General features: G+C 36.9%; 1 protein-coding gene and 1 pseudogene across 1 annotated transcript in view; both read left to right on the forward strand.

Annotated features, from left to right (window-relative positions):
* LOC105943227 (heterogeneous nuclear ribonucleoprotein A3-like) overlaps nt 1–10,818 on the forward strand; it is a 55,286-nt pseudogene extending 44,468 nt beyond the window's left edge.
* Nucleotides 1–18,479, forward strand: part of DPYD (dihydropyrimidine dehydrogenase) — a 980,594-nt gene that overhangs the window by 899,547 nt on the left and 62,568 nt on the right. The window lies entirely within an intron of this gene.

The following is an 18,479-nucleotide window of genomic DNA, read 5'->3' on the forward strand; positions in this document are numbered from 1 at the left end:
GTCTTGATCTAATTTCTCAGCAGGCAACCTGTGCAGATGATATAGACCCACTAGATCTGTCTTGGTTTTCTAATATGACACCTGGAAACTGAGCTTCATTAGAATCCCTTCTAATGTAAAGAACAGTGGTCCTACCATTGTGGAATAATCTAGTTATTAAAAGACACGCGCAGCTCAGTATTTCTATTTCACCCATTTTTTTTTAATCAATCACTGAAAATCATGTCTAGTTATCCTCTGAAAAGCAGCTATCAATCAATTAAGTTATCCATTGAATATCTATCAGTAGGAGAATGATATCGCAAAATATCCTTTCCTTCTAAGAAACATTGAAATTCTTGGGATAAACGCTTTCTAAAAAATTAACATTTAAGGGGATGGAGTGAAAGCACAGTATAGCGGGTAGGGCATTTGCCTTGCATGATGCTGACCTGGTTTTGATTCCAAGTGTCCCGAGCACCGCCAGGAGTAATTCCTGAGTGCATGAGCCAGAAGTTAACCCTGAGCATCGGCAGTAATGACCCAAAAAGCAAAAATAAAATAAAATATCATTTAGTAAAAATCCAATGAGGAAGGTAGATAAAAATTATGTTACTCTCGTTTCTACGTATCTCTTAAAACAACTTACCATTTGAGAAACTGGAGAGATATTGCAGTGAGTAGGGTGATTTAGATCACCTTGCAAGTGATTTACCCAGATTCCATTTCCAGTATCCTGTATGGTCTCTTGAACCCGCCAAGAGTGATCCTTGAGTACAGAGCCTGGAGTACGTCGAATCACTGACAGATGTGATACAAAATCTCCCTTCCCCAAAGGAAAACAACTTACAGGTTTTAAATACTTAAGACTACACAATTTTTCAATTTTAATGAGATTAGGAATAATTCAGAAAGTAAGAAGGGCTTAAATAAAAAAACTACAAAAGTCATATTACTACGAAGTCCAAATTAAATCTAATATATTTGTAATTGAAATACTAAAGAACCATAGCCTTTATAGCTCAGATAGTCTAACAAAATGGAAAATCTGGGTTTAATTTAAGAATAATACTTGGATCTTATCACTAAATATTGAAAACATTTTGCTACCTGGATCTGTATTCATGAAAAATTTATTAATAATATTTACAATATCTTGGCTGGAGTGATAGCACAACTGGTAGGGCACTTACCTTGCATGCGGGTTATGATTCCTCCGTCCCTCTCGGAGAGCCTGGCAAGCTACCGAGAGTATCTGACCTGCACGGCAAAGCCTGGCAAGCTACCCCGGGGCGTATTTGTTATGCCAAAAGCAGTAGTAACAAGTCTCACAATGGAGACGTTACAGGTGCCCACTAGAGCAAATCGATGAACAACTGGAGGAATAGTGCTATAGGACAGTGCAATGTTTACAACTGATGTTTTGTGAAATATGCAAAAATGTCCTTCAAATGACCCTAAGGGAATTATTTTTAAGTAAAAGCATTATCAAAATCAAGTCACTAGAAATTTTTTTATGCAAAGCTAAGGTTTTTTTTCTTTATTTGCTTTAGTGAAGCAAATGGTTTTTATTGAAAAAAATTTGCTTTGAGAGATGTGACTCTATATGTCAAGAGAGAATACTGGCTTCTACAGACGGGAAAAAAACAAATACGCACTCAAGAATGGGTTTATGAGCCATTTTCCCAGATTGAAGTAAGAAAGTCTGCATCTCAGGCAAATGCAGACCAAAGAGGCAAAACTAGAAAAGTGTCTCAAGAAAGAGAGGGACAGACATAGGAGGATTGCACTAATTTGTGGAGTGTAGAATAACATCACATGAGGCTGACACCCAGGGACAGTAGATACAAGGGCCAGAAGGATTGCCCCGTAGCTGGAAGACTGCTTCATGAGCAGAGGGGAGAAGGCAGATGGAATAGAGAAGGGATCACAAAGAAAATGATGGCTGGAGGAACCAGTTGGGATGGGAGATGCGTGCCGAAAGTAGATAATGGACCAAACATGATCACCTCTCAGTGTTTGTGTTGTAAACCATGATGCCCAAAAGTAGAGAGAGAGTATGGGGAATATTGTCTGTCTTAAAGGCAGGGGGAGGGCGGGAAAGGGGCGGTATACGCAGGATATTGGTGGTGGGGAATGTGCACTGGTGGAGGGATGGGTGTTTAATCATTGTGTGATTTTAACCCAAACATGAAAGCTTGTAACTATCTCACAGTGATTAAATAAAATTTAAAAAATAAAGAAAAGAGAGACATGCTGGCCAAACAATGTTCAAAGAACCCCAGTAAAAATTGTAGCCTGATCTGCCAGCTAGACTGAGTTTTTAAAAATGACAATTTTTGAGACACTTATAAAATAATTATAATATCCTGCCTAGAAGAAATCCTACTTATTTCAGCTTTGATTAAACTAGTCTCTCAAATCTTTTACCACTTATACTCTCAATATTGGGGTACTCCCAGCACCCTACTTCCACTGAGAGATTAGTGTCAGTGATTGCATTAGCATGTTTAATTTTTAGACCTAACAACACTTGAAAATTGTCCACACCAAAACCTTTTGCATATTTGCAATAAAATTTACCTGCTAAATTGGTAACTACCAAATATAGGAGCTTATGTAAAAATGGAAAATTAAAATAGTAAACATCTACTTCTATTTTAAGTTTCAGCTATAGGGAGCTTTTATTGATTTCCCCTTCTCCCTCCAAAACTAGGTAGAGTAATGTAAATATTCATTTAACTCTTGTAACCACCCTAGGAGATAATGACTATTATTGTTGCCAGTTCAAATTTGAGAAAAGTAATGGCAAAGAGATTAAGTAATTTGCCCCAAACCATTCAGCCTGTCAGTAGCAGACTGGAGAACTAACCCCACTTCCAAATCTGTACTCACAAATACTATGATACAAAAGTTAGCTTCATTTTAAACTGATCATTGTGTTAAAAAATAAAAATACAATTATACTCATATTTAGTTTAAAGTCTAATTTTTATTTTGAGAATAGAATAACTTATTAGAAAAATGTAAAGTGATGCATCATTTCTTGAAAATTTGGTTGAACTAGAGTCAGCTCTATCTAGTCCCATTTCAGTCATTGGTCATAACAAAAAAAAATCTTCTACTCAAGATCTAAATGATAAACTATTATTAGTGTGATGTTTACCCTCCTAATTGTGTTAATTATTGGTGTCATTAGTCTGAACCAGTAGCCTCCATCTAGTATAATTAGAAGATAAATTTAAATAAAAATCAGAATATAGTGTGTATTATAACACAAAATATACCATAGAAAATTTTATATAGCAGTAGAAGAGCTTTTATCTTAATTAAAATGTATTGTATGATAATTGTGATTACAGAGAAAATTAAATATCTCATACCATACATCAAAACAAATTCCAAGCAGATTAAATAGCTATATATAAAAACAAAACAAAGAACAAGTAGAAAAAAATTAGAATGGAATATTTTTTTATTTTAAATCAATTTTAGAAAATCACAAAAGGGATAAACACAAATGTTTCTTTGCATGTGTTAGTACATCTGTATGCTATCAAAAGCAATTTTAAAACAAAATAAAAATATGGTTAACGATCAAATCTAACTTTTAATTTTATCAGCTTAAGTCTGAAGAACATAGAAATACATTCATGGAAAGTATATTTAATATAAAGTTATCTTTTCATTAAACATTCAGTGAAATGTTGAGAAAAATATCTTGATATATCTTTAGTCAGATAATTTATGAACAAGAAATACAGCTACTAAAAGTTTAGAAAACTTTTCATGCTCACTACTTATAAATAATTTTATAACTAGTATAATACTTATTAATAATTTTGTGTCCTGCACTATATAGTAATACAAATTATATTTATGTAAATATAAGATCAGGTATTGGTTTGAAACTGGTGATCTCATACATATCGATGACTTGGGAAATGATTTCAGTCTTTGGAAAATAAATCCTATATTCTAAAGCCTTTGAATAAATCCTAAGGAAATATTTAAATATAGCTATTTTTTGAAACATGTACACAGAAGTTCACTTCATTATTCTTTAATAATCAAATGATACTAACTGTAAGAACTCAGGAGCCTAGCGAAATCCAGAAGCTATACAGAGAAAAGTTGATTAAATTATGGTGCATCATTGGATGGAGTATTTCAATTTCTAGACAGCAATCTGGCACATTACACAAGATAAAGTGCAAAATGAGAAAACACAATCTGAGTCATTTTATGATTATTTACGCATGAAAAGTATGAGAGGAGAATCTATAGAAATGATAAGACTGGATTTGTGTATGAGAGTAAATTGTGTTGGTGTATAAATTTTTTTGTTGTGTCCAGTTCTCTATAATATCATTTTACCTTTATAATTAAAATATAGAAATAAAATTTTGTATAACTACATTTTATTTCATGTATTAAATTTGAATTTGGAATGTATGAAATAGAAAATATGGAGCTATGGTAATTACCTGTAGTTTTTTTCTTTTCACTAAATGCAAATATAGGCAAGTTAATAAACATAGAATAGACTGAACAATGACACAAAACTATATTATTTTTATTAGTAAAATTAACTCTATTTTGAAGTATTAATCTCAAAAGGAAGTTCCTGTAAGGGCGCGGATCGAAATCTCCCTATAATGACAGAGACTCCAGAGACTGCAAACAGCAAGCAGGGTTTACTGTAAGACTGGCTAGCCAGGGTCCAGCCACCTACGCGGACACGCAGGTCCAGCAGGTTGGGCAAAGACCCCGAGCTTCTCCAAAGGAGATCTTATATAGGCCTTCCCCGGCCGTTACAGCAGAGCCCGCGCATTTCATAGCCAATAGATTTGTAATGTTGCAAACTTTCTTAACCAATCCATTTAAAAGGACTTCACTCCTTAGCCTATGGTTTTAGAGATAAGTATTCGCGCCAATATTCAGGAATGTCCCAGATCTGGGGGCAGTCCTGGGTCCTGTGATATGGGTCGTGTGATATGGGTCTGGTTATCTGTTCTGACTAACACCCTTCTTGCGACCCAGGGTGCCTGTATCCAAATTCCTTGCTCAGGGACAGATAGACAAGTTATTCTAGAATGCGGGCTCCTGTAAAAAGAGTCTTAAGAAAGCTAAATAGGTTCCTGTGGTCTGTCCTGAGCTGGTTGCTCACAGTTCCTATTGATGAAAACATTAGCAGTGACTTCTCAAATTGACTTAAGCAATGCAGATTTAAGAAAATCTAATGAGGATAATAAAGAATATATATAGCTTTTTGATATATCTTTAAAAGTATTTTCTTATTAAAAACAATGTCTTGCTTTTCTTTTTTTCCCATGATCTTTTTAATTTTATTTATGTTCACTTTTATTATCATGAAAACTGAAGTTTGTTGAGTGACATTCGAGTGGTCGGAGGCACTGAGATAAGGAACGAGGAAGAAATGTGTCTCATGGAGGGCCAGGGCTCTCTCTGGCTCTCGGCAAAGGTGGAGAGCCCTGTGATCTCCTCGTATTGATCATGGTACCTCTAAAGGTCACAATACAGTGATGTCACCAAGGGCATCAAAAGAAGTTGCAGAGAGAACATTGAGACAGTGGAAACATATTGTTTCCTTGTACAAGTAGGCCTGTAGCCTCGGGAAAAAGATACAGAACTGAGAAGGGAAAGATACAAAACCAAAATTGAAACCTTCTACAGGCACCTGGATACAAAACCAAAACTGAAACCTTTCTTGGGCCACGGGCACCTGGATTTACATCCCAAAGACTAGGCTGGGCTGCATCTATCTTTGAGTACAAACTGGGCAGGCATCTGTAATCTACATCCCAAAGACTATCTCAAAGGTCAGGCCTGGCTAACACTGGAGATCTGCATGTCAAAGACCAGCCAGGCTTCTGTGAGAGAAGGAAAGCTGCTCTTTTTAATATACTGAAATTATTTTTCTGAAGGCAGCTTGAAGGGGGAAAATTTTCAGCTTTGTCCCGTCCCGCGGGACCAAGTTATTCCAGGGTCTGAAGAGGCGCTACCTGAAATAGCAAGGGCGAGAAAGAAAGTAACTGCTGTCAAGGTCTCGTTTATTGAAGGAAAGTATACAGAATATATAGGCTGTAGGGCAGGCCGGAACAGGGGTCCGGAGGGGGTCACGAGGGGTATTTGCGTAAGGGAACATGATGGGCTGGAGCATGATTTGTCTGTGCTTTTTTGTCCTCAGCACAGGATGTCTGTCTTTGTAACTGTTCAGCTATTATCTTGTGACGCATATATTTTCATAATATCCTGGTGGCTAATCTTTGTTTAGGGAATGGCCAAGTTCTCTTTTCCAAGGTTTTGGCCGCCAACACAGCTTCATCCAAATCAAGTCAGGACACACGAGAAATCTCACCCATTTTCATGGGTCCCTATGTTCCTGTCCGTAGTACAGTACAATATACATGGGCTCGCCCTGATAGCTCAGTCCAGCCCCAACAGAAGTTCAAAAAAATTATTTTAAATAAATTTTAAATTGTAGGCAACTATGTATCTTCATTGAAAAGCTTTAAACACATAAAAATGGCATTCTTGTTAAAAGTAAATAATAATTTATTATTTATTTATTTAAAATAAATAAACTCATAAACCTAAAATTATTCTGTTTTAAATGATCTTTTCTTCATTACTAGTCCATCTGAGCATAATATGAAAAGTTTATGGATTTCCTTTCTGTAAGCTTAAGATCTGGGACTCTAGCTTATAGCAGTTTTATTCTTCAGGAGTTTGTACTTTGAACTTCTCAATAGGGGCATCTTGATTTCACCTCAGTATTGAGTCACATGTGATCAGGTCATGAAGACTGACATTTGTACTCAGGTTTCTTCAGATCCTGTGAACGTTCACATACACACAAATAGTTGTCTCTTCAGCTTCCACAGCTCTTGACCTTCTCGGTGTACTCCAGCTGTCTTGCTCTGACATATAGCAGGGACCAGCAATCTGTGCTCCTTGCCCTTCCTCTTGTGCACATCCCAGAGCAGCAATGTTTCTCAGGTGGAGGTAAGAGAGAAATTGATTGTGTGATTGTGTGTGTGTATGTGTGGCTGGGTGTATGTTGACTGCTTTCTCACAGAGTTGGCTAGTTAGCTAATGTAGCTGTAATAAGCACCATTATTTTTCAGGTCTTCTATGAATACAGTAGGGAAAATCAATACACATATTGCCTCACTCTTTTTACCTGAAGTTGTGATATCTCAGTCACACCAAGAATAAATGAAAGCAAATTATAATGAATAACATGTTGTGTTTGACTTAGATTAAACCCCTATCAGGCTTCCTTCAGGTGACTGATTACCACAGATCATTCTTCCTGGGATTTTTCAGTGCTTTGAAATTCTCTGGATTATTGTAAAAAAATATATGTGTGCAGAAGGGTGTGTGTTCACTCTCCAGGTGTTTGCATTTGGTGCTCTCGAGCCACTGTGTATGGACTGGATTGTGATGGCTGTTGGTGATGGGCAGGCGAAGGAAGAAGGAGGACCAAGCTGGTTGCTTATTAGTTGTCATTTATTCAGTTTCTTGCCTCCCTTTTCACACACTATTCCTTCCTAGCCCCTCATTCCTAGATTTCCCCCATCCCCAGATTCTGACTCTAGATTTCTGGATTCTCACTCTGACTCTCACCCTCTGCTCTTATAGTCTTAGTTTATATAACAATCACATAGGGTGGTGACACAAAGGGGGGTTGAACATTAACAAATCAACAAAGAGAGGTAAGGCCACACCTCCAGGAGATTAACTCAAGGAAAAAAATCTCATCTAAGGAGGTTACTCCAGATTACTAGGAGATCCGCTTAAGGGCAGATCCCATCCAGTGTGTATGGCTTTCTTCTTTCCTCAGCTAGTAATCCACTTAAATAGTTGTAGTAAATCTACTTCTAGTATTTCTAGCAATGTCATTCTGTATGAGCACAGTAAGAGATATATCGAACTTAAAGTTTGGTTCTTCCTGACTGTGGTCACTATATATTCCAGACCACAGTCCTCAAGCCAGGTTAGTCTTCCTAACCCCAGCAGGGTCCTAATCTCACCATTACTTTTAGATCATGACAGCATTTGTCCATGACCATGCTCTCAACTTATAGTTGAGTATTGTGACGCTTTGGCCTGGCCCATTTTGATGCCAGGGTAGCTCACAGCTTGCCCTGAGTCCATACAGTCCCTCATTGGGACCCTGCTTTTGGGGTGCTAGGAACTAAGGTGAACTGAGTCGAGAAAGAAGATGCCCAGGAGTAAATATTATTCAAAGTCAATTAACTCCCAACTTACAAAAGCATAATATTAACTGTCTTCCTGTGTCCATACATAAAGTACATTGCTTTAAGGTAAACTATGCAAAAGATATAACTTACAATACAAGTTCAGTCTCCTTAGAAGATCTGATCTTACAAGCTAACAGAATCTGATTAGGGAAAAGGGTGATTAACTTGGTTGGGAAGGAGGGCAAAGAGAAGAGTTTACAGATAAACAAAGACATGGGAGTGATTTGGGAGCACTGTGATGGGTGTAAGCCAATAAACCTAAGTTCCCTACAGCAAGACCAAGCCGGAAGGACAAACCCAATGTTCTCCTACAGATTATACCATTAGACTTCTTTAGAATCTTTTATATTTAAAGCTTTATCCTAGGTACTTTATATGAAAGAGAAATTGCTATAACATTGATTCCAAAACCCCTTTTTTAAATGATTTTCAATAAGTATGTAATAACTGGTTATAGATAATAGGTAGTGATAGAAAAAGTTATCGGATGGGAATCATTAAAATGAGGAACGTAAAATGTAGGTGAATTACACTAGTAGTCAAAACCCTACATATCTTAACAAAAGAACATTAAAAATAGGACTCCTAGTTGTTAATAACTAATGCAAAATATATAACAATCACACATGCAATTTATAGGACTACATATAAGCATGACTTTTTTGGCTTTTTTTTTCTGTCAAGTGCCCACATGAGAGAGCATTTTTTGGGAATGCCTCAAAAAATGCCTGATATAAAAGAAGATATAAGGTCCTAGAGTCACGTCTTCAATAAAAATGCAATCACCAGTTTAAAAAATTAAGCTCTTTAGACTGTCATTCCCAGTGTCAGAGATAAGAATTTTACAAAGGACTGTCTGTTAAATCAGTCTGTAAATTTTAAATTTAGGACAACTAGAAATACAATTTAGAAAATCCAGAAAAAAAACTGGACTCTGCATATCATTCTTCAGTATTTTATTTTTAACTCTTTTTGCTCATCACTGGGTAGCAGGGAAAATTAACCTCATTTGGCCTTCAGGGAAGACTCCCCATGTTGCTGACTAAGGCAGTACCAGCCCTTCCTTTTAGTGAGTTATCAGCAGCGAAATACAGACCAGGGGAATTCTCATGAATAGAGCCAAGGTTTTGTACAAAGGTAATTCTGGATCAACTTAAAACACACTATAGAGATTGAACTTGAATAAACAAGTTTGGTCTCAAAACATACAACTGCCATCCAGTTGCCACCACCAGTATGATGGTGGTGCATCTTGGAGGTGCATGATCCAAAGGAACCAGAAAAATGTTTATCAGAGGTTTGAGATTTGAAACCACAAATGATAGTTTAAGAGAACATTTTGAGAAATGGGACACACAGATTGTTTGGTGATGAAGGACCCCTAAATAAAACATCCCAGAAGCTTTGGCTTTGTTACTTACTCAAGTGTTGAAGATGTGGATGTAATAATATGTACCTGACCATATAAGGTTGATGGCAGACAGTGGAACCAGAGAGAGTTGTTTTTAGAGAAGATTCTGTAAAGCTTGGTACCCATCTAACAGTGAAGAAAATTTGTGTTGGTGGAATTAAAGAAGATATAGAGGAGCGATGGCACAGTGGGTAGGGAATTTGCCTTGCACACAGCCAACCCGTGTTCAATTTCTCTGTCCCTCTCAGAGAGCTTGGCAAGCTACCGAAAGTATCCCACTCACATGAGAGAGCTTGGCAAGCTACCCATGGCATATTCGGTATGCCAAAAACAGTAACAACAAATCTCACAATGGAGATATTACTGGTGCCCGCTTGGGCAAATTGATGAACAATGGGACAATAGTGCTACAGTGCTACTTTTAATAATCTGGCAAAATTGAGACCGTATTTCAATGGAATACATGCAAAGTGTAAAAAAGAGAGGATTTCCTTTTATAACTTTTGATGATCACAATGCAGTTGATAAAATTAGAAATAATGTGTTAGAAAAAACACATTAATGACCATAATTGTGAAGTGCAAAAGGCCCTCTCTTAATAAGGAATGAAGTTTTTTGGATCACAGGTTCCTAGAGGTAAGTCTGGTAACTTTATGGGTTCTGGAGGCAATTTTAGATATAAAAGAGGAAACTTTGCTGTGGTGGAAATTTTGGTAGAGGAGGATACTATGGTGATGGAAGAGGTGACAGCAGAGGTAGTTATGGGGGAGTTGATGGTGGATATAATAGATTTGGAGGTGATGGTGGCAGCTATGGTGGAGGTCCTAATAATAGTAGTAGAGGAGGTCTATGGTGGTGAAAGACCAAGATATGGAAACCAAGGTGATAGATGTTGTGGACGATATGATGGCCACGATGAGGGGGAATTTTGGTGGTACTAACTATGGTGGTGGAGGGAAATATAATGGTTTTGGAAATTATAGTAGACAACAGCAACCAAATTATGTACCCATGAAAGGAAACACTCTTGGTGGAAGAAACTCATTCAGTCCCTTTGATGGTGGCTATAGATCTCATGGTGTAAGTCCTGGCTATAGTAGCAGAAAGTTCTCAAAATTCAGCAGAAATGGGCTATAGTTCTTAGCAGGAGAGTGAGTTAGGTGCTGTCAAGCAAGCTGCAGGTGACATTAAGACAGTTGTCCCAAACCCACTAGAGCAACTGTAAAAGTCTGCCAGTGAAGGAGCAATGATTCACAGTCAGAAATTACTGCAACTTAAACAGGAAACCCTTCTTGTTCATGATTGCCATAGACATATTTTGCAAAAGTGCACTATTGATTGGTGCAACATAGTGTCAAATAGATATACATTCCTGAGGTCTTTTATCTATTATAGCTTTGTCTCTTTTTTCATTACATCAAGTATATTGCCCTGTAAATTGTGGTAGTGGTACTATAAAGGAAAAATTAAGGAATTAAAAAAAAACTATAGAAAAGGTAAGTGGAGTAAAATATAGATAAAAATGCAATTTTCACCACTAGGTACCATGGGAATTAAAGTTACCAACTATAATAAAAAGCAGGATAAACCTGTCGTAATGGATATTCAATAAGTGGTGTGTCAAGAGATAGAAGAGGGAATTTTATTTTAATTTGTGAAATCGAAGAGTACATATGTGAGCCTCTAGACACAATTTTATAAAAGAGCTGCATTTCAGGGAATTAAGAAGTTAAAGAAGACTCAAGGTTAGGGGCTGGAGCAATAGCACCACAAGTAAGGCATTTACCTTGCACAAGGCCAACCCGGGTTTGATTCCCAGCATTCTATATGGTCCCCTGAGCACCGCCAGGAGTAATTCCTGAGTGTATGAGCCAGGAGTAACCCCTGTGCATGCACAGGGGTTGTGACCTGGGTGTGACCCAAAAAGCTAAAAAAAATAAAAAAAACTCAAGGTTAAACTGACATACAGAAGACCACAAGTTCATATAGGATAGTGGAAACAAATGGTATCTGAATTAGTTGAGACAAATTGCAAAATGGATGATGTTAAGATGGTAAAGAAATTTTAAATATAGGCCAACAACCTGTGAATTAGTAGACAGAGGTAAGGGGTGTGCTATTTAGTTATTGTACTGTTGCAGTCCTTCTTAAGGAAATTAAACCCCAATAATAGTATTGTTAATCACAGAGTCTAAATGAAAAAAATAATTATAATATATAACCAAGTCAAAATTACTGAATTAGACCATAAGAGATAACAATTAATACTTGAAATTGAGAGAAAACAATGAAGAGAAACAGTAGGGGAAAATGGAGGGGAGAAATGTCCACGATTGGTGTCCATTAGGTAGGCTATTCATTCTAAAAGAATCACCAGAGACTTTATGAAGGTTTCAAGTTTATATTCGTTTAGATCTCGGATTGTTACAGGAAGAGTGACTAGGAAATGTGATTAGAAGACAGCTAAAAATTTGAAACCGGAGATCAACAAGTAAGGCAGTACCTTTCAGTATAGGATATGTAAGCTTATAAGAATGATTTGGGAAGGACCAGTTCTAAAAACATACTTGCTGGCTCTGGACTGGATATATTGTGAATGATCTCTTAATGAGAGAAGACAGTAAAATTGCATGTGATGTCACTCACATTCTAAATTTCATTCCTTACCCCATTCCTGCAGATAATGAATTAACTATATAATATGGATTCACATTATTTCAGAAACTCTAGATTTTATTCTTCACCAGGAAGTATAAATTTAAAGCTTCAAAATTGGCACAGTCTAGTCACAGACTTGCATCCATTGCTAAAACAGAAGCTGCAGTTCAGGTTGCAAGAGTCTGATCTACTGCATTGCTTCTGCCACACCGGCAGACAGCCATCTCCCCGAGTCCCGTAAGAGCACTTTACATTTTCTTCCCATCTTTCAGCTCATAAACATGTTTCTCTTCAGAACACACACCATATGCCATTGGAAAAGGGTTGTAAAATTTTATAGATATATTTCAGAGTATTATAAGAGCATAATAAAGCAAAATAATGCAAAGGAATGGGAATTATTGAACAATGGAATTAAAATATTAGGCACGGATAAATCTAACAACGTTAAGCTTCTGTGTGTTTGTGCAAGTAATAAAAACACAGCATTCGCAGTTCAAAGATATGAAGCCCCTGACAGTGGGGCTACACTTTTACTGAAAATAGAGACGAACCATCAGTAAATGAGAGCTAAAAATTTATTTGTAGTAACCAAAATCCCATAAATTAAGCTCTGCATATTTTTGAGGGGAGAAAATGTTTTTTCTTTTGCACTTTCATGGATTTTTTTTCCATATGAATTTCCTTATCTGAAAGATTATCTGTGTTTATTTAATTAGCATTTATTGAATGTCTGTACCAATAAGAGTAGATGAAAATGTGGATATAAAAACTCTTTTTGTTCCTGAATAACATATATTCATTAAGCAATCATTAAGTTCCTCCTGCTATACTTGCTTCATACAAAACAGCAGTTCTTGAACAATTTAGTGCCGAAATATATCAGAGCTTGAGGAGGGATTAATTTCTACTCAGTCTGCTGTTTCCATAATCCAAGGGAATTTGGCCAGGAGTTGATTTTTTTAAAAAAAGAAACATCAGAAAGGCATTATAGCACAGCGGGTAGGGCATTTGCCTTGCACACAGCTTACCCAGGTTCGATTACTCTGTCCCTCTCAGAGAGCCCGGCAAGCTACCAAGAGTATCCCACCCAGGTGGCAGATCCTGGCAAGCTCCCCGTGGCATATTTGATATGCCAAAAACAGTAACAACAAGTCTCACAATGGAGACGTTACTGGTGCCCATTAACGGGATGACAGTTATACAGTGATTCTAGGAATGAAGAAGTTGGAGAAAATGTTTCACAAGACTAGGGAAATGTATAGTACCTAAATTAGAATTGGAAGAGTGCCAGTAGGAAATCACAGAAAAGATAAATGTGAGACACTGAAACTGATGTTCTTAGTAGAGCTTTATCAGTTAGAGTGGAGGGATAGAGTAAGGGGGATGAAAAGGTTTGGCAAAGAATGACTTCGCTAGCAGCCTTGATGTTGGGTTTTTTTAAATGACTTATCTATTGTATCTGAAAATGATAAGAAAATGCAACCTGAATAGGATAAGAAATATGTATCTAAAGCTTTATGGGAAAAAAATCAATTACAGAAACATTGTTTAGGAAAATGAAGCAAAAGCCAACCCTGAGAAATGTTCAGATCTGCGCCTAAGCTTCTTTAGTCCCCTTTGTCTACCAAATGCAACTTAGCCATTAACCTTGAACACTGTCTAGTGACAGCCTTCCATTTCCATATACTTTTTGAGTTTTTAAATTTGTTCATGAACTATGACCTTCAAGTAGGCTTTCTCTGCAGTTGACAGGTTATCTATTTTTCGTTCTCTTCTTTGCACATATTATCTTATCACTTGTAGTGTCCTGTATCTGTAGGTAATTATGTCTAAACTCTTCACACATGTTAAGTCCTCATTCATACTTCAGATAGTTTTTTTTTAACTCCTTAATTGAATATATCATTTCCCCTCTGTTACCATTTTACTATTTTGATGAAAGTTTTGTTTTGTTTTGTTTTTCTTTTTGGGTCACACTCAGCGATGCTCAGGGGTTACTCCTGGCTCTGCATTCAAGAGTTACTCCTGGTGGTGCTCAGAAGTACCATGTGGGATACTGAGAATTGAACCTGGGTCGGCTGCATGAAAGGCAAACACCCTACCAGCTGTACTATTGCTCCAGCCCCGATGAAAGTTCTCTTGATGCCCATCTTCTCTAAGTATGTTTCTTTTGGAGTTTTTAGTAACAACTAAAAATCAGAAAATTTGAAAATTTTATAACAAAATAGATCAATTATTTTTACACACAGAGCAAGGCATAAAGTACCCCCAGTAGAGAATTTGAGAAAATTTCAAGATATCCTTCTTAAGGAACTAAAAAGAAATGAAATGGAAAAATCATGTACAGAAAGCATGTTAAAGAAAAGAGGATGTTTCACTATGTATTGTTGCATTCGTTTACGTGAGAAATGGACTTTGTGGATCTATGACTACTGTTGTTCCAGACATAGTATTCAGTCTTTGATCTCCAGCTAACTACCCCAAGGAAAAGTCAAGTGCTCACTATTTGCAATAAATTATATAAATGGGCTGGTTTCTTACTTTCTCACTCTACTTAAATAATCCTATTAAGAGATTCAACATCAAGGCTGAAACATTGTCATGAGAAGTTGTGATTTTAAGTTACTCAGTTCTTTTCCTGCAGGCATTTCTTGGGGAATTAGAGTTCTTTCACACTCACTATAAAGAGTATGCACTAAGTTCCCACATAGAGCAAAAGGTTCTTACACATCCATGTGGTTCCCATGTTAAGCAGAAAAAATAAATAAATGACAACAAAATTCCTAACAAAATCTTAATAAAAACAGGGCAAATACTTATTTCCCAAATGGTCACTAAGAGACAATCAGATGAAACATTCATTTTTGTAGATGCACACGTATTTGGTGCAGAAAAACAATGGGAGAATGATCAGGGTATCCATAGATGTAGATAAATTTCAGGAGCATCCGACTTTTTGTAGCCTTCTGTTCATTAAAACCAAATCATTTAATCCACAATATTTGTCAAAATTAGAATTATAGATTACAAATAAACCACAGAAATATATCATTTCATCCTATGTTGACCTAACCATATTTTAAAGATCATCACTGTATCACTGTATCACTGTCATCCGTTGTTTGTAGATTTACTCGAGCGGGCACCAGTAACATCTCTATCACACTCTGAGATTTTAGCAGCCTCTCCTTACTTGTCTTTCCCAATGATTGGAGGCTCTTTCAGGGTCAAGGGAATGAGACCTATTGTTACTGTTTTTGGCATATTGAATACGCCACTGGGAGCTTGCCAGGCTCTCCTGTGGGGGCAACAGACACTTGGTAGCTTGTTGGGTTCTCCAAGAGGGAGAACAAGGCTATTAGATATCACTTCCGGGAGCTTGATCTTATAGTGGCCGTTGGTGGGATTACACGGCACCGGGGGCAGTTTGTGAGTGTGGCTGCCAAGCTACTGGAAAATGGGGGGTCTGGATGGAGAAGGCCCAGTCCCAATCTGAGCAGGCTTGGAGATCTCAGCCCCGGGTCCCGCACACCTGGGTTCCTCTGCTGGTCCCTTCATGCATGAGGCTCGTCTAAATATGTGGAGAGTGGCCTTGAACATGGCTGTGGCTGGGTTCCAGAGGTCTTCAACTGTCAAGGCTCTGCTTGGGGTGGGGAGGGAAAGGATCATAAAGAAGATCATACAAAATGTAAAACAGATTCTGATACTGACACTGCTCTATGGAATATATGATTAGAATTACTCTAGCTCTTTTGTTTCTCTGGGATAATCATACTTCTCTTTTTTTTAAATTGCTCAAAGAAGTGATTAAACCTATAATATTTTAGTGCTATACAGAGTTAAAATGACTATTTGTTTTTTCTCATAATAAAATATAAATAAAAAGGTAGCCTTTAGGTGATTTATTAGGTATTAAATTTTGGTCATACTAACAACACATTAAAATAATAAATCTGTGCTATTTGGAGCATTACAGAGAGAGCCATTTTCTTTGACAAGGTGCCAAAAAAGAAGTTCATTCGAACATTTTCCTGTGGTTCCCACATTCCAAACTCTAGAACCATTGATGGATCATTTTCACTCATGCAGAAATCAAGAGTGCAAAATAAAGCTTCCGAAGTTGATTGATTAAAAGAAATTTCAAGGAGCTGAAGACATAGTACAGGGGTGAAAGTGCCTGCCTTGCATGCAGCTGAGCTGGATTTGACTTCCATCACCCAGTTGGTCCCCCAAGCACCACCAGGAATAATTCCTCAGTGCAAAGCCAGGAGTAACCTCTGAGCATTGCCAATATGTGGCCCAAAAACCTAAAATATAAAATAATAAAAAATTCAAGGAAAATAGGAATGTGAAAAACTCCATCACAATTTTATTTGCAGGGCTGGAACTCTGAAATGGTAGAGTATATTTGGCAGGCTGCCAGCTTTGTTATTTCCATTGCCTGAGTAACCCAGGCTACTTCTGTATGCTGTCAGGCTTTGGACCCGCAAGTCCTGACAGCTCAATAAAGGTGTCTGCCTAAGTACAGCAGTAGCTAAGTAAGAATTAGAATAGCTGATATGTTTTAATGAAACTTTAAAAGGAATCTCTAAAAGATTTGATAAAAAACAGGGAAAGATGAATAAATAAAAACAAAAGTAAATGTTATCTTGCATTCGTATATATTTCACTGCTTAGTAATTCTAAAACATCTTATCAATTCTAAAGCATCTTAACTGTTGATTTTTTTACATTCAAAGACCCAATAAAGAAAAATTTCATAAATAACTTTCTATATAAATGTGATGTCAATGAGCATATGTATTTTTCTTCATATATTAACTTTGTTTATTATATTTTAAAAGTAGCAGAGTCCCCTGGGCTACTGATGGTACTATAATTCAAATCCTATTGAGTTGAATTTTACTGTTTTTTCTTAAATTCATTCAGTAGTACCAGTTTCAGAAGACAATAAAGAACCAAATATAAATGAACTGACCAAAAACTAACCTTAATATTGAAAGTAGAATTTATCAGACATATTTTATCTGCAGGAAATGTGTTAAGCTCTTTGTATGCATCTTAGTGCTGACTGATATGCAAAGCAGATACATTTCTAATTTATAAAAGAAATCTAATGTTCAGAATTCAAATATAGTATCATTGTTAACATAAAAAATTTCAATCTACATTTTATGAAGTGAAAGCAAATTTTACTTTGGAACAGTAAATAAATTTGTGGAGATCATACATTTGATGGTGATCAGAGAATTTATTTTGAGGATAACAGAAGCTGGTCTGATCTTTCTAGATCTAAGTGAAGGAAAATATATCTAATAGTGTAGGCAGCCTTATACTTAATTTGATTAATCAAATCAGTGCAATTGAAGACTAAAAAGTCAATCAATGACATTAAAGTCACAGAATATGGTTTTATTATCAAACTTCAAGAAAGAAGTATAAAGAAGAGCAAAAAGATCTAAGGGAATTTTTTCTTTCCTAACTCGAGAGAAAACAAGTGATAAAGATTAAAGCTACAGGGATTTTAGAGTATAAATTAATTTTACATTTGCTTGCCTTTTCCTTCTGGACATATATAGCAGGCTCATTGTGATAATGCCATATCTCTGTTCTCTGCTCATATAGATTAGGTGAAAATTAAATCAGTACAGTTCGTTATAATGAATATTTAAAAGTTTTGTTTACAAATAAGCATTTCTGAGCAGTGGAATCTGGCCACGAGCATGGTGGCAATTGTGGAGTGTGGAGGTTTTCGGCTGCCAGGGCCCTGTTGGGAAGGAGACGGGTTCACTTGCCTCCCCCCTTCGGAGTGCCCCGGACATTTCAGCCTGGCACAGGGTTTGGAAGCATCTCTGCAACTTGTTTACTTCTCTTGAGATTTATTTATGAGTCTCTGATCATGGCCAGTTAATGAGCATACTTGCCGCCGGAGGCAGCTCCTGGATGTGACTTCCAGGCTTCCAGAAGTAGAAGAGGTGGGGATAGGTAGCCCATGCTTGACTCTGTGAAAGCCTGGAGATTTCAATCACAAAACCTGCATACTTGAATTTTTCAACAGATTAATTTCGGGATAAGACTCGTCCCAAGCATTGGAGTCCGGCCATGAGATGGCAGTTGTGGAGTGTGGAGGTTTGGGC

This window comes from Sorex araneus, chromosome 8 (genome assembly GCF_027595985.1).
Source record: "Sorex araneus isolate mSorAra2 chromosome 8, mSorAra2.pri, whole genome shotgun sequence".
Taxonomy (NCBI): Eukaryota; Metazoa; Chordata; class Mammalia; order Eulipotyphla; family Soricidae; genus Sorex; species Sorex araneus.